The following is a 15,040-nucleotide window of genomic DNA, read 5'->3' on the forward strand; positions in this document are numbered from 1 at the left end:
GATATAAAGGAGAACGAAGAAAACTGTATCATTCATTTCTACAAACACAAGAATCAAAGTCAGACTAAATGTACACGATTTAAGCAGAGTGATTTTCAAACCAATTATGATAATATAAGTTAGAGTTCTGATGTTTAATCAATGACTGGATTTGCTTAGTAAAAATAAGATATATACGGCTCCTAAAGCCTTCCTGGTTATCAGAAAAAATGTAAGTTACAAAGGATAAAAGTTAAAGTAGATTATAGTGAAAGGTTTAAATCCACACTTTCCTTTAGAACAAATATCGAGATATGAATTAAACAAGAGTTCTAAGTTATCTAGCCTTAAATTTTAATGAAGTTTTATTCATCAAACTTGCGACGTGATTACTAGGCTCGATAAATCGTTAGCTTCCAAATGTCTAACATACATAAATATACATATGCGTTCTCACTTATTTTTGAAGTATGCTTGCCAACTATCCACATTTAAGTTTTGTCAAAGTTCATTCGTATTTTTTAGAAATGAATAAGATTATCATTAAAGTTTTGAAATTTCCAAATTGTATTGTAAGCATAGGCGTCTGCACGATCTATGAAATTTACATCACTTCTATAGATCAAAATACTATAAACTAAACTAAGTAGTGCACATCCACGATCCCGCTCGTGAGATCCGAACCCAGAACCTCCGGTATCGCGCGCGAGCGCTAACCTCTAGACCACTGAGCCAGCATCTGACAAAAGCCGAAGCTTAACCTGGTCCAGCTAGGGTGTATATATACATACATATATATATAGTATATTATTTTGTTAAATTTAGTCAAGTGGGATAATACCTCACGCTCCCTTATATAAACAACATTATACCAATGAATAAAGTGTGAATAAATGAAAGACTGAGAATTCCTTTTATGCTAATTATCTTATTGGTTGAAGACAAAGTTAAGAGAAAATCAAAGCTATTAAAAAGGAAAATTGTAAAACAAGCATCTCCAAAGAAGAAATTGAAAGTGATGTATAAATATACTGAGACTAGTACCTGTACTATGCCATTTAATACTTAATCTTTTACTGTTAATCAACTACATTCCTGTACATATACAGTGGTTTGTGTAATTTAAAAAGTAATGATGGTAATGTATAAAATACTATATCATTAGTAAACCGTTAAACTGTGAATAAACTTTTGTATTAGCTGAATTCCACCTCAGAGAGTAGTTTACTTTGACTTTTGATACCAAGAACTTTATTTATATCTTTATTAAACTTCTTTTGCAAACGAACCTACGCATTTTAGTATACAGATCCACAGTTCAAATCATTGTAAATTATGGTGAAACTTTACTATGTATTCTTCTAACTATAAAACTAATTAATTAAATATAATTAAACGATAAAACTATCCCACTTTTAACATTTGTGTTTAATATGTTACTACTATGGGAAAGATTATTTAAAAGCAGCTGGTTTATTGAATGCTGTAATGTTAATTTGAAACTTCAGTGAAAACTAAAAAGATGTTTAACTATTTTATTTTTATAAAGAAGAAATAGGTTCATTCAGTCATTATAACAGACATTTTACGTAGGTTGTCTATTCTGAAATGAGTGTTTTTTTTTCATAAACGGATTTGATAAAAACATTCTGTTTATTTCATGAACTTGTATAAGCTTGTACTTCTGTTTAAGGTCTACAGAAGTTTATATATATGTAATAGTCTTATGTCAATGTCGAAGATGATAATGCAACATCATATTCAACATCGAACGCTTGCTGCCGATTACAATACAATCCCGGATCACGTTAGCATTTACCCGACAGATTTATCTGTAACTTTAAAATAATATATCCATCTGCATAATATTTGATTTATTCTCTTCCAGTATTCAATATGGCAAACAAGATTTTCGTGTTGATCAAAGCCTGAAACTTGTATAGCAAATAAAATTACGATATGCGAAACCTAATATCAGATAACTTATAAGTAATTCATATTTCACTTATATATTAGCTCACTAAATAATCATGACTTGATCGATAAAACACCTTTAATTCATCAAGAAAATTGAATACAAGTACTTTAATTCTATCCTATAAAACATGATAAATTTCTCATATCACCAGCATCTTCACTGTAAAAGACTCATTGGAACTTTAATAAACGACTTTATAATAAAAATGATGATTTATTTTATTTGTTTCACAGTGGTTATCCAACTAGACTTTTATTCCGATAAACAGTTATATATGGTTACTCTATATGCTCATTAATTACATTATTTAATACAACTGAAAGGATAGATTTTAAGTTAATAATTTTTCCTAGGATACAATGAAACTTTTAGTGTAACCATAAGAATTGAAAGTCTGTTCTGAAATCTTAGCATTGTATTTATTATAAAATTATCTTTGCTTTTGATAAACGTACAACTATTGTTTTCTTAACTTCATAGAACTATTATCTAATCTTGCTTTAAAACAGATAGATATATTTTCAGTTTGACGTTGTGGAGATGGTTGGATTTAACTGAAATTATGAATTGATCCATGTTAGACCTGAAAGAACTGGATGGCTGTTTCATCCTAGTCTAACATTAATCAGTTCATGATTTCAATGAGATAAATATATTTTATATAGAACAAAACTAAAATGTTTCTTTACTTTACGATTAGTGATTTAATGATTAGCTGTACGCAAGTATGCAAACAAAAATCACTCGTCTTTTACTACAATAAACTGATACGTATAACTATATTGAGATCAGTCACGTTGTTTAAAAATAAAATAAAGAAATCATTCTCTTAAATTATAAATTCACATAATAGTTCCAGACTTAAACCTAACACTTATATCGGTTGTCTAAATCTTTCGATTGATGTTTAGGACTGAAATTGATCAGCCACTTAAACCTAACCCTTTATATTATAATGCATAATAATATTTTCAGATGTTTACGTGAAAACTATTACTAAAGTTTTGTCTATGTAATCCAATTGAATTTAGAATTGCTATACCTTCAAAATAATTTAAATATGGATAATTTAGTGTAGGTTTGCAATAAATAATATTTTTATCCAAGTTTCAAAACATTCATTAGCGTCTTATAAGATTGAATTAAGTACATTCATGTGATATACAATAGAAAAACGTTATGTATTCTACTTTTTGATATCAGTTAAATAAATTAACTAACGATTACAACTTAGAGACTAACCTAACTAATTAAACATACTTGTAAAATGCAGTCAACATTTGCTAATTTGTTCTCGTTGATAAAAGCGAAGCTTCAAGCTTCTCGATAGTCATTAATAAAACTTTTCTCAATTTTGAGTAAAAACACAAAGCATAATACAATAATTAACAATATAATCGGTTTAATCAGTAAGTCGAATAATCATGTATTTTCGTCTCTATAACTTATAAACCCCAATGTTATTGATGTTCATTAACTGAATGACTACAACTGTTAAAGTTTATATCATTTTTAATTCAGTCTATCCAAAGTTCCATGATAAGTTACATTTCTAATTCATTAAGATCGTTCACATTCAATTTCAATGTTCTTTGTATACTTTGATTATTATTAGGAAAGGCTTAATTCAGAAGAATTCAATTTGTACAAATCACAATCTATTTGAAGTCTCAATTCTTCTGAATAAGTTCAAATATGATAACCGGAAAAAGAAACAAGATTTGTTTGAAGCAATTAGTCCCTCTTACCCTTCATTTCTAGTCTAGTTGACCTTTTATATTATTATGTATAAATGTTCATAACAATTTTATTATGTGTGATCGGATTGTTCGAAATGTATTGTGCTAATATATTACATAATTCTGATAATCTTCATCTTCTCATTACACTACCGAAATGTATCAAAGGGACTAATTGCTTTAAAAGTATAATGTTCAATGATTTCACTCTATAAAAAGACAAAAAAAGGTTGCGTCACACATACATAGGGAGGGGTAATCGTGATCTCAAAATTAGGGTATGTGAACATGTACCAAAATTGATGAAGAAATAAATAGAATCAAATATCCCAATAAAAGTAGAGGATAAACATTCATCATCCTCTGTTGCCAAACTCATAATTAAAGCAGGTTATAAGATTGATTTTAACTTGACTATGTTGGTGTTGTGCAAAAGTGCAAAAGGACATATACTATGATTTATCCAATTCTTAGTCATACGAAAATTAAAACCCCCTCTGTGTGTTCAGAAACAGTTTGTTCTCATCTTAAACCTACCTTGGTTTCAAATTGTTTTCATATTATTTCTTTATTATCCTTGTCTCCTCTTTTCCCCTTCATTTCTAGTCTAGTTGACCTTTTATATTTTTATATATAAACATGCTTAACAAGTATGTTATGTGTGATCAGATTGTTTCAAATATATCGCTTTAATATATCACATCGTTGTGATCATCTTCATTCTCTTATTACATTATCAAAAGATTTGCTTGATTTCATATACCATTAATTTTTACAATTATAAACTATCTATTTAATAACTAATGTTTTTATTCTTTCAAAAATGTAAATCTAAGTTAAACAATGAAGAAAGAAAACCCTTGAAACTTGTCGACAACAAAAAATGTACTCACTTTAAAATTTTGTCCTTGAAATAAACATAAAATAATGAATAATATTGAAGATTTCAATAATTCATTATAAAATCCATAATATTTATCTACTTGATTCATTGTAAAGAATAATTTTTATTGTTGCCGTTGTTGATGTTGGGTGTTGCTGCTGCTGCTGCTGCTGCTGGTGTTGTTGTTGTTGTTGTTAATAAATCAAAGTAACTAATAATTTTCACAAAAGAAAACTTGTTATTTAAACATTTTATATAGATTGTGTAGGTGGGCGTGTATTTTCTTTTCTTTTTTAACCAAACTATTCATAATAACCCATTATGATCAAATGTTTAACTAGATCAAGATTTTGTTTTATATAAGTCAGTAATTATTATTTATTCAATATATATGTATATAATTCTGTTACAAAATGAAATCTGTAACCAAATGTTATAACAAAGTGAAATTTTTTTTAAAAAAAAGGGGGTCTTAACTGATTAAATTGTAATATATAGAGGAAAGAAATCATAATGTGATAAAATATAGAAAATGATTGGCAAGTAGAAATGTAAACACTTTTTTGATTTAGTGCACAAATATGTGTACACAATTAAAACCCTATAATTTATTGAATAATCATTTAATAGTGAAATATGTTCTCTTACATAATTATTATTAATATATACACAAATACATATTTGTTAACTAGTCAGTGAATACCTAATATTTCGTTAACCAATTCGCGTATATACACCATTTACAGGGTCTGTGTTCATGCATATATACATATATGCGCATCATTTTTACACGAATGAATAATTAAGCCAGATGGAAATTATAAATAAAAACAATCTATGAATTGTAATTCTTAATGTAGTGATATAATACTCAACTTATTTATGATAAAGCTTAATGTCTATAGTGATTATTTACTGAAAGTATATCATAAATTAACAAATGGAAAACATAGATAGAAGATATGAAGTAATGCAAAACATAAAGGAACATTTCTCTCTAATTATTATTGACAGTAATTAATTTATTAATGTATGGGTATAAAAAACGAAGGTCAGTCAGGTCATCTTACTTTTTTTTTTTCAACTTCATTTCATCATTATTTGTTTATACATTTTAATATTGTTCTATGTTTGAATTATATTCCATAAATAGATACCTGGAATAGTAAATGTTTGATTGCCTCTTTTTTTCTTCTTCTTCTTCTAAATTAATAATCCAATCACTCAACTTTGACTAACTTAACTCATTTCAAATGTAAACATTTTTATTTACTTATTAATGTTCTACTATTAGCCACTATCAAGACCAATACACACAATATGCATATATGTCAATAACAGACTGATCAATTGCAGTTCTAGACATCAATAGAAAGATTCAAGTAAATCATACGAAGTAAATTCATCAGTGTTTGTTTTATTTTTGATCAAAATTGTTATTATTTTTCAAATTCCTCTTTTTTTCTGTTTTATCTTTAAATCAGAAAAAGTAAAGATCTGCTGATGAAACGTTTCTCAATTCTAAACCAAATCATTTTTTAAGTTCTGTCTAATAATTTCTTTCTTTCTTTCTGAGGGAAATAAACAATAGAATAAATAAGGGAATAAATAATAGTGTGGTGCGTGCTACTTATATCGATGTAAGTAGTATATGACGCGAGTTAAAAACGCAATTACTGGCAGCAGAAGATGGGAGAAGATCAAGAAAGGAAGAGAGATAACACAATGCAATTTGTAAGAAAACGCATGAACAATGAAATGTGAGACAATGGATTGATGTTGGCAACAGGAACAGTTCGGTTTGATATGATGAATTGATATTTTGCAAATTAAGGATTTACTATATGGTTTTTCTATTTTCCCAAATAACTCTGTAATTGTGTGCTAAATACAATTCGGTTGTGCTCACCTGTGTTCTCCTTTACTACAATAGTGTAATAGTACTTAAACATAAAATCAACAAACAAAGAAAACGATGTGTACAAACTATTTGAAAACATTTTAGTAATATTACATTCATTAGCCTGGATAGTTCAATTTTCCTGCTACTATTGTTGTATGCATTTAGAATAATAGATTCATTATTAAACTATTCAGTTTAAAGTATGAAAATCCAACAATAGTATTCAGCTAAGAATTATAACTTTTCTCTGTAATTTCAATATATATATTACAAGATGACAGTTAAAATTGTAGTGATTAAAGATTCATTATTTCTGAATCCGTATAAGTTTCACCGGGTTATAATAAATGACTCCAACACATATAGTTGAGTACATGATAACTGAGATAAATATATCCATATAGTAAATGAAACTATTCATGATTTTCAGATGAAAATAAGGTAATATTCATACACAGTTGATTAGTGGCTATGAGTGGAATTAAAAGTGCATATGTCTTCCTATTTTTAGACTTATCACATAAAAGTACATGAATTCTAGTGTTACCGTTCATTTCAAGACATGAACCAACAACTTTCATTTTAAACACCAACTCATTATTTACTTAGCTACTTATTTCAGATAACCACTTGCTTATGGAAAGGAGATGAACTATAAGGCGTCCAATCTTTTTTTGATGTAAGGATTGCAAATGATCTTTCATTGAGTTCAATTTCCGATATAAATCTCAACACTGAGGTTCTAGCCACTAACCAGCCCTCTCTAAAAATGACTGGGACTGATGTTAATATCGAGGCAGTTCTATCGGGATTTACTAATACACAAAGAGAATTAATAATTACAGCCGTCAGCAACAATACCGGAGAGACTTGAATTGGCTGAATCAAAAAATTATGTTAATTTCCAATACCCCTTAGATTTTTAGTGTGGGTTTTGGAGATTATTGAGTTCCATTGAGATCATGAACCGACTAATGTTAGACCACTACTAAAAATCGGGGAGGACTAGAAGACCACTTCGTCCTAGTATGGGACTCATTAGAAGTACGCAAAACAGTGGATTGGTTGAAGTTAGACACGGTTGGAAGTCGGTTCAGTGGTCAAGAGGTCAGACATTCGCGTGCAACCGAAGGTCCTAGATTCGAGTCCCATCAGTGATGCGAACTGCTAAGTAATACCCTACTAGGACGAGACGACAGTCCACTACATCCCGGTTAATGCCATATGTATTTGCCATCATATCAATTTAAATATGGAAACTGAACAGAAACGATCAGTGAAGAAGAACAAATAATTATCCTTCTTTGTGAGGATATAGAGCTGATAACTGGTTAGACATCGTATGCTTAGCAACAAAGAAGTATCCAGCTGAAAAGTTAAATGGCAGTACCATGTAAAAGAAGATAATTATTAATCAACACTCACAATACTTTTTTCAGTAATTGATTAAAATAACTAATTTCGTTTCAAGATATTTAAATAATTTTACGAACTGATATTCATCAAACTGTTTGGAAGTTGAAAAAGATTATATATCCTGAAAATTAAGACCTTCATCACGATTAGAGTCTATTTTTATGAATCTGTTTACATCTGTAAAATTACTCTAATTTTTCAGTCATATTTCTGCTATTGTAAAAGCTTTAACTAATTGTCTTGGATTTTATTTTACCCAACCGTAAGCTTTTGGGTTAAACCATATTAATTTTGACTTGTTTGACTGTACACATTTGATTCGGTTGAATTCCTTAATTATTAGTAGATATAATAAAGATTTTTGTTAGTCATGAATCCTTACCTCTTTGATAATTAGATTTTTTCTACCTATTCATTGAATCACAAATTTTACAAATTATCTGGAACATTTGTTAAATGTATACCGACGAAGCAATACTGTTAAGATCTTCTGTATATTTTATGTTTATACCAGTGTTCAAATACTACAGTAAATACCATCAGACAATAGTGTTTTGTTGTCTTCTGCTGTAGTTACATGTTGACAACATAAGCACTACTAATGTACAGAAAGAGAAAAAAAGCTTAAATACAATCCAAATTGTGTTTCTACATCTACTACACTCAAATAAGAATTCTCAAAATTGCAGTAACTACAGTATTGCTCCATCTTACAAGTAATTAGTAGTGATCCCCCACAGTCCTATACAAGATCTGATTAAAGAATTTTTTCAAGTTTGTAGCTTTGAAAGCATACAACTGATTCACAACTTTCATACAGTGTACATTTTACATGTTATCACAAACTACTATTATCAAGTATTAATTTCATTTCTTTTAAAGTAGAGAAAAAAATGTATCGATAAAAACAAAACCACTATTCATATCATATTTATTATATTAAAATAAAAATTGTCGCCTACATTCAATCTTCTATAGTTCCAGAGAAAAAAAATTGTTTCGTAATTTAAAATAAAGTCCAAAATTAAGTTCATTGCAGAGAAGCCCAAAACTATTTTTCAAAACTTAAGTAATACATTTAAAATTTACATGATACATTTATTATTAATGTAAATTATATTATCAGATGGGTTTTGTGGATATTATAGTAATTTCAATGATTAAGATCATGAGTCAGTTGAAGCTAGATCACCATGGAAAACCTGGAAGCACTGGACGGTTGACTCATGATCTTAACCATTGAAATTACTATAATATCCACAAAACCCATCTGATATTAATCAACATATGCTCACTAGTGACTGGCTTTAAGAGGTATTTCCTGGAGTTCTAGTGAGAAGTGGTGACCAGCGGAGTTCAATCAGGTCTGTTGTGAGATTGTAACTCACTGAAGAAAATGGTGGATGTGTTGCTCAATTTCGTGGATTAGTTAAAGTAAGACATTAACAGTGGTCTAGTGGTCAAGTGCTCACGCACAAAACCAGCAGGTCCTGGGTTCGAATCTCGCGAAGCAGGATCGTGGATGTGCACTACTGAGGAATCCCACAATAGGACGAAACGGCTGTCCAGTGCTTTCAGGTTTTCCATGGTGGTCTAGCTTCAACTGACTCATGAACTTAACCACTGTAAATTATATTAGTTTACTTCATATGTATAATGATATACAAATATCTATAATAGAACACAAAATTGTAATTCTAATTAAAAGCCTTCTATGCATGGTTTCAAATATCATCAATGTTCATTATCAATATTCTTACTGTTTATTATTTCAATTACCTACCCAATTTAAATTTTGTTCACTATTTTTTTCTAAAAAAAATTCACTTAAACAGATACCGAATTTTGTAAATAAGAAAAAATCAACCTTTAGTCTCATATTACATGAGAAATTCAGTCAACAAAATTCTTACTAAGTGAATAAGAATGAAGATTGGTAAAGGATAATATGAATTTTATTTTATTTCATTAGATTCTTATTAACTACTTATAACCTGAAGTATTTGAAAATCAACGTTATTGACATACTTATACATGATGTAATGGATACCCACTGAGATGTATTGTGAAATATGGAAAATGTAAAGATAAAAAAACTCAAAGAAACCACAACAAATAGAAAACCTATTTTTGTTTAACGTAAATTCAAAGATGATGATATCACAGGGTCAATCAATATGAGACTAGAAACTGCATTGACAAGAATTTATCCCGCTGCTAAACTGATTGTCCTATCCGAAACAAAATGTTCTTTAACACAATCAAAAGTCGACAGGTATCCTTTTCATGTTGCTATTAACTGTGTATATAAATTTACATGCATCTGTCAAACCAGTTACATCGGTAGAAGTAACTATGTCAATATATATAATAACGCTGATTTTCAGATATCTTACGTTGTAAGCAGCTGATGAGAACCTAACTAAATAAAATGAATTCATACATTATTCTGAACCGATATTCGTTCTTCCTCACTTTAAAATTTTTTTTCACAGTGATTGGTTACTGACTAGTAAGCAACCTCATATTTGTCTGGTCTTTTAGTAATAATAGATTTTTACAGACCAAGTACTAGTTTGGCCATTAATCTAAGTAACTCAATATTGTTTACATTGCGAATCTGTGTCAGATGGTTCGAGGTAATCGATTGGAAAGTGTGAACTTAGATTTTGCACTAGCTGGCAAATATCAGAAAATCGTATCAGCAATTTTGAGAGAAATGTTACTATGCATGAGGTTGAAACTGGGGACACCCAACCATATGGTTTGTTACCCTATTACTGAGCTACTTGAATCAACACTGTCATGCTTTAGGAATATATATATATATACTACAACTTCAGTGAATGATAATAAAATTAAATCACCATCCAAAATTGTGTTATTCCACTGTTTTCCTTTTATGATTGTTCATTAAACTAGATCCCATAGGTTCTTACTGAGCGAATAATGATGTACTTGAATAACAACCTATTCCATTTTAACACTTACGTTCAGAATGATAGCAAATTTTTTAAATTTTATAATACTGATATATCTTTTGTTAGTTTTCAAAAAAATAACATAATTCCTAATTAGCCACATATACTCTATACTTTGTTATACTTGGTTAATTCTAATCTAACTTTTGTAGTCAAAATATAAATTATCAGAAAGGGTTTTTTATGGAGATTGTAGTAATTTAGAAGTTGAATTCATGGTTCATTAATGCTAGACTACCATAGAAAACCTGTAATCACTGGATAGCACTGGACGTGGATTGGTTGAAGTTAAACATTAACCCCATTGGATGTCAACTCAGTGGTACACAGGTTAAGTGCTCAAGCGCAAAACAGATAGGCATTGGGTTCGAACCCTGTGAGAAAAATCGTGGATGCGCACTGCTGAGGAGTCCCATACTAGAACGGCATGCTCGTCCAGTGCTTCCAATTTTCCATGGTGGTCAAGCTTCAATTGACTCATGAACTCAACTATAAAATATAAATTACTATAAACGTTAGACTTGAAGAAAATTCGTTTATTATTTTGCCTTTCTTTTAACAACAGCTAGGAAACGTTTAATACACAGCTTTAATAAGTATAAATGAATAAATTGTTTCTTAATAACTTGTATTCCACTATTTATCAATAGAAAAAGACAGTAAGTTTTCAAAATTATGAACTGTAGGAAGAATATAAGCCACTTTCTTAGAAGAATATTACATTTATTGTTTATAACAATGTTATAGTGTGTAAGTAGAATAGATTGTGAATCTTCAATATCCAATGATTAGAAGCGACAGTGTGTTTTATTATATTATTTATTATGTTCAGTTACCCTAATCTTAACTTCAGTAAGTCAGTACCAGCTATAGTTTATTTCAATTATTGTTGGTCTTTTAAAATGGCGCATATAATGTTATGTTTAATTATTTACCTGTCTTTTCTTGAGATACACAAAATCTCTTGCAAAATCCCATCTCTCTAAGCACTCTCATGCGAATACAACTGTCATACGTCAGTCATCTGATATTGTTAATCGTTTTCAGTTTAGTATAGTACTAGAACTATTTACTAGGTCATATCAACAACTCTCAACTGCAAATTACACCACAACTGAGTGAAGCTAAAAAGGTGAAAATTACATGAGTTACAATGAAAATTTAAACAGTAGCGAAAAACTAAATAATTAATAAAATTCAAAATAAGTCTAAGATCACCTTATGTGATACGTTAACTCCGTCTGGATTCCCTCCGGGGGCTATTGCCGGTCCCAAGCCCGGATAAAGGCGAAGGATTGGGCATGGGGTTAGCGACTCCATCCCGTAGAAAACCATTTATGTGATACGTGATTGATCCAAATATGTTATAAATAAAAACAGATTCAATATATATTGCTTCCAAATTATAACTATCATTAATTAATACCCATAATTTGTAATCCAAATGATTTATTTTCAGTTAGTTCAATTGTTGACAAGCAATATAATTAATTTATGAAAATCAAATATGATCGAACTATGAAATTACATATAAGACATTTGCTTGAAATTCTAGTTTCCTTTTTTTTACTCAAATTGTACAAAATAATTTATATCTTTATGTTTAGTTTTAATTAGTAACAATTTGTTTTTAAAATATAGACATGAAATAATAGACAAATTTCCATAGCATAGTAATTTGTTGACCGGATAGATGATGCAAAGCACCATTTTTGTATTATTATTATTTTTGTATAAGGATTATATTTACAAGTGAAAATTTATTTATTTAACTTCTTGATATTATAATGACATTTATCTTCAGTTAAGTATAAAGTGAAATATTATTTTTGTTATGTCTTCTGAATGGATGCTACTTGTTATACCTGGTCGTTGCTAATTGTTATGTTGGAATCGCTTATCACTCATAATTGTAAAGCGACGAATCACTAAAATTTTCACAACGCAAAAGTAAGAACACAAAGACTAGTATAAGTGAAGTTTTATTAACCTCAAAATACGACGACCGGGAAAATAAAAGAAATACTACACTGATTAATCATCACAATTAATTAAGATGGAAGGGATATTGAACAAAAATCATAATGAGTAAATCAATCTAATTTTCATTTTTATTCCCTTCATATCACCTTACCTTTTTGTTTTTTGAAGACTCGAAGTTTAGATCCTGAATTAATCCTCCCCCCCCACGAACTAATGTTGGATCCTCATATTCCCAAGTTACAATTAATGTGACTTTATTTAAAATATATTTACGGCATTGAATAGAGAGTCCACTAGAACTGACTAGATGGTGAGGATCAACGATACTTGATATGAGGTCATTAGGGTTTGATTCTTCTGAAACATTTTCATCAAATTTATTGAAAATCTCATAAGTAGATAATGGATCACTAGGATAATCGTCATCTATCAAAATTTCATTAGGTTCCTAATCATCGTTTGATACATCTGACATATTTTTCTCATTTTTGTAAGAAATTTAATCAAAAACATGTGAGTCATTAAGATAACCGATATCTCGTAAAACAACTAGAGAGGTTCATCAGAAACTTACGTCGCAGAATGATTAGCTCGATTTTGTGCAACTGTATTCATTATAATGCTTGATTCATTTTCTGTTCCTTTGTGGGCTGGTACTGAAACAATTTCATGAACATTTAACAAGACATCGTATTTCTGTGAGCTGGACAAGTCAGTGTTTGTACATTGTGTCTCGGGAATAATCGGATTTGAACCCACGACAAGGCATATCTCTGAAATAGACATTACTGAACCACTGGACGGATTATGTATGATTGATACTGGTTTATTTAAATTACTGCTTGTCATGAATTCATGGAGGCCTTCACTGACACATTCATTCATTCTGCAATCATTCTCTAGCTCTGTACGTAATTTAGAAATTCATTAATTAACTTCAGTCACATCTGCAAAGTATGAATGATTCAGCAGCCGTGTGTGTAACTTGTCTATAAATTCCAACTAGCTCTCTTTAAAACGCTGCTGTTGTCGCTGAATAACAACTGTAATTGATCGGAAGAGCGAGCCATTTTCTGTTTCTGTATGAATCCGCATGGTAATGTAAAATAGAGTATGACTAATTAACAACCAATATCGATCAAGGACACTGACGACAATTCTGTATACTGACTGTCCGAAATAATTACACTGATTTTCGTCCAATTACTGGCTGATCTCGGTTTTTTTTCCACCCCGTAGCCACTGTTATATATTCTCGATTGAATGCTAGATTCAGTTTCTAAGCTCTGCTAGTAACCCCGAAACACGACGACCGGGAAAACAAAACAAATACTACACTGAGTAACCACATTTAATTAAGACGGAAGTAATATTCAATAAAAACATAATGAGTAAATCGACCTAATTTTGACTTTTCTTCCCGTCATATCAATTTTGACCATCTTGTTTGAAATATGTTGATCTTCATGTTGATGTAGCTAAAATAATACAGATGAAATTCGACAAGATTTTATAACTAATCAATTTTCAAAAGTAACCCATCTAATGAAGCTGTATTATTTATTTAAGTTTGAACACTTAAATTATTATCTTGACATAAATAAACAACTGAAAACTACGGAAATTTTATGAAATTGCTATATTTGTAACGAATTGTTAAGATTATGAAACTCGACCTTAATCTCAGAAACTATAGCTAACTTATCATTATGGGATTAGGTATCGGTTTGTTGGTTGAGTTTCTACTGAAGTCAGCTTATGACTTTAAAAACTCGCTTTTCGGAGACCAATCATGAAAAACCTGGTAGATACCTAGACTTCCTAGAAGATAAAGGAACTCAGCAAATTACCTGAAAATCGCGTTTTTTATCGCTTCAGAAAAAATACAGTGAAGTGTTCATTTTTAAATAGATACTTTAGATTGTTTGCGTTAAAGCACGGAATACAATGGGCAGCTTGCATGCAACTAGACGATTTGGACTTGGCAAACGACCTAGCTTTTCTATCCAATACACACCAATAGATGCAGGTCAAGGCTGTCATTGTAACAGCAGTAGGCCTCAACATACACAAGAGAGAAAGACAGTTCCTCAAATACAACACGGAGAACACCAACTCAATTAAACGTGATCAAAAAACTCTTGAAGAGCTGGAAAATTTCACGTACCTGAACAGCAT

Source organism: Schistosoma haematobium, chromosome ZW (assembly GCF_000699445.3).
Source record: "Schistosoma haematobium chromosome ZW, whole genome shotgun sequence".
Lineage (NCBI taxonomy): Eukaryota > Metazoa > Platyhelminthes > Trematoda > Strigeidida > Schistosomatidae > Schistosoma > Schistosoma haematobium.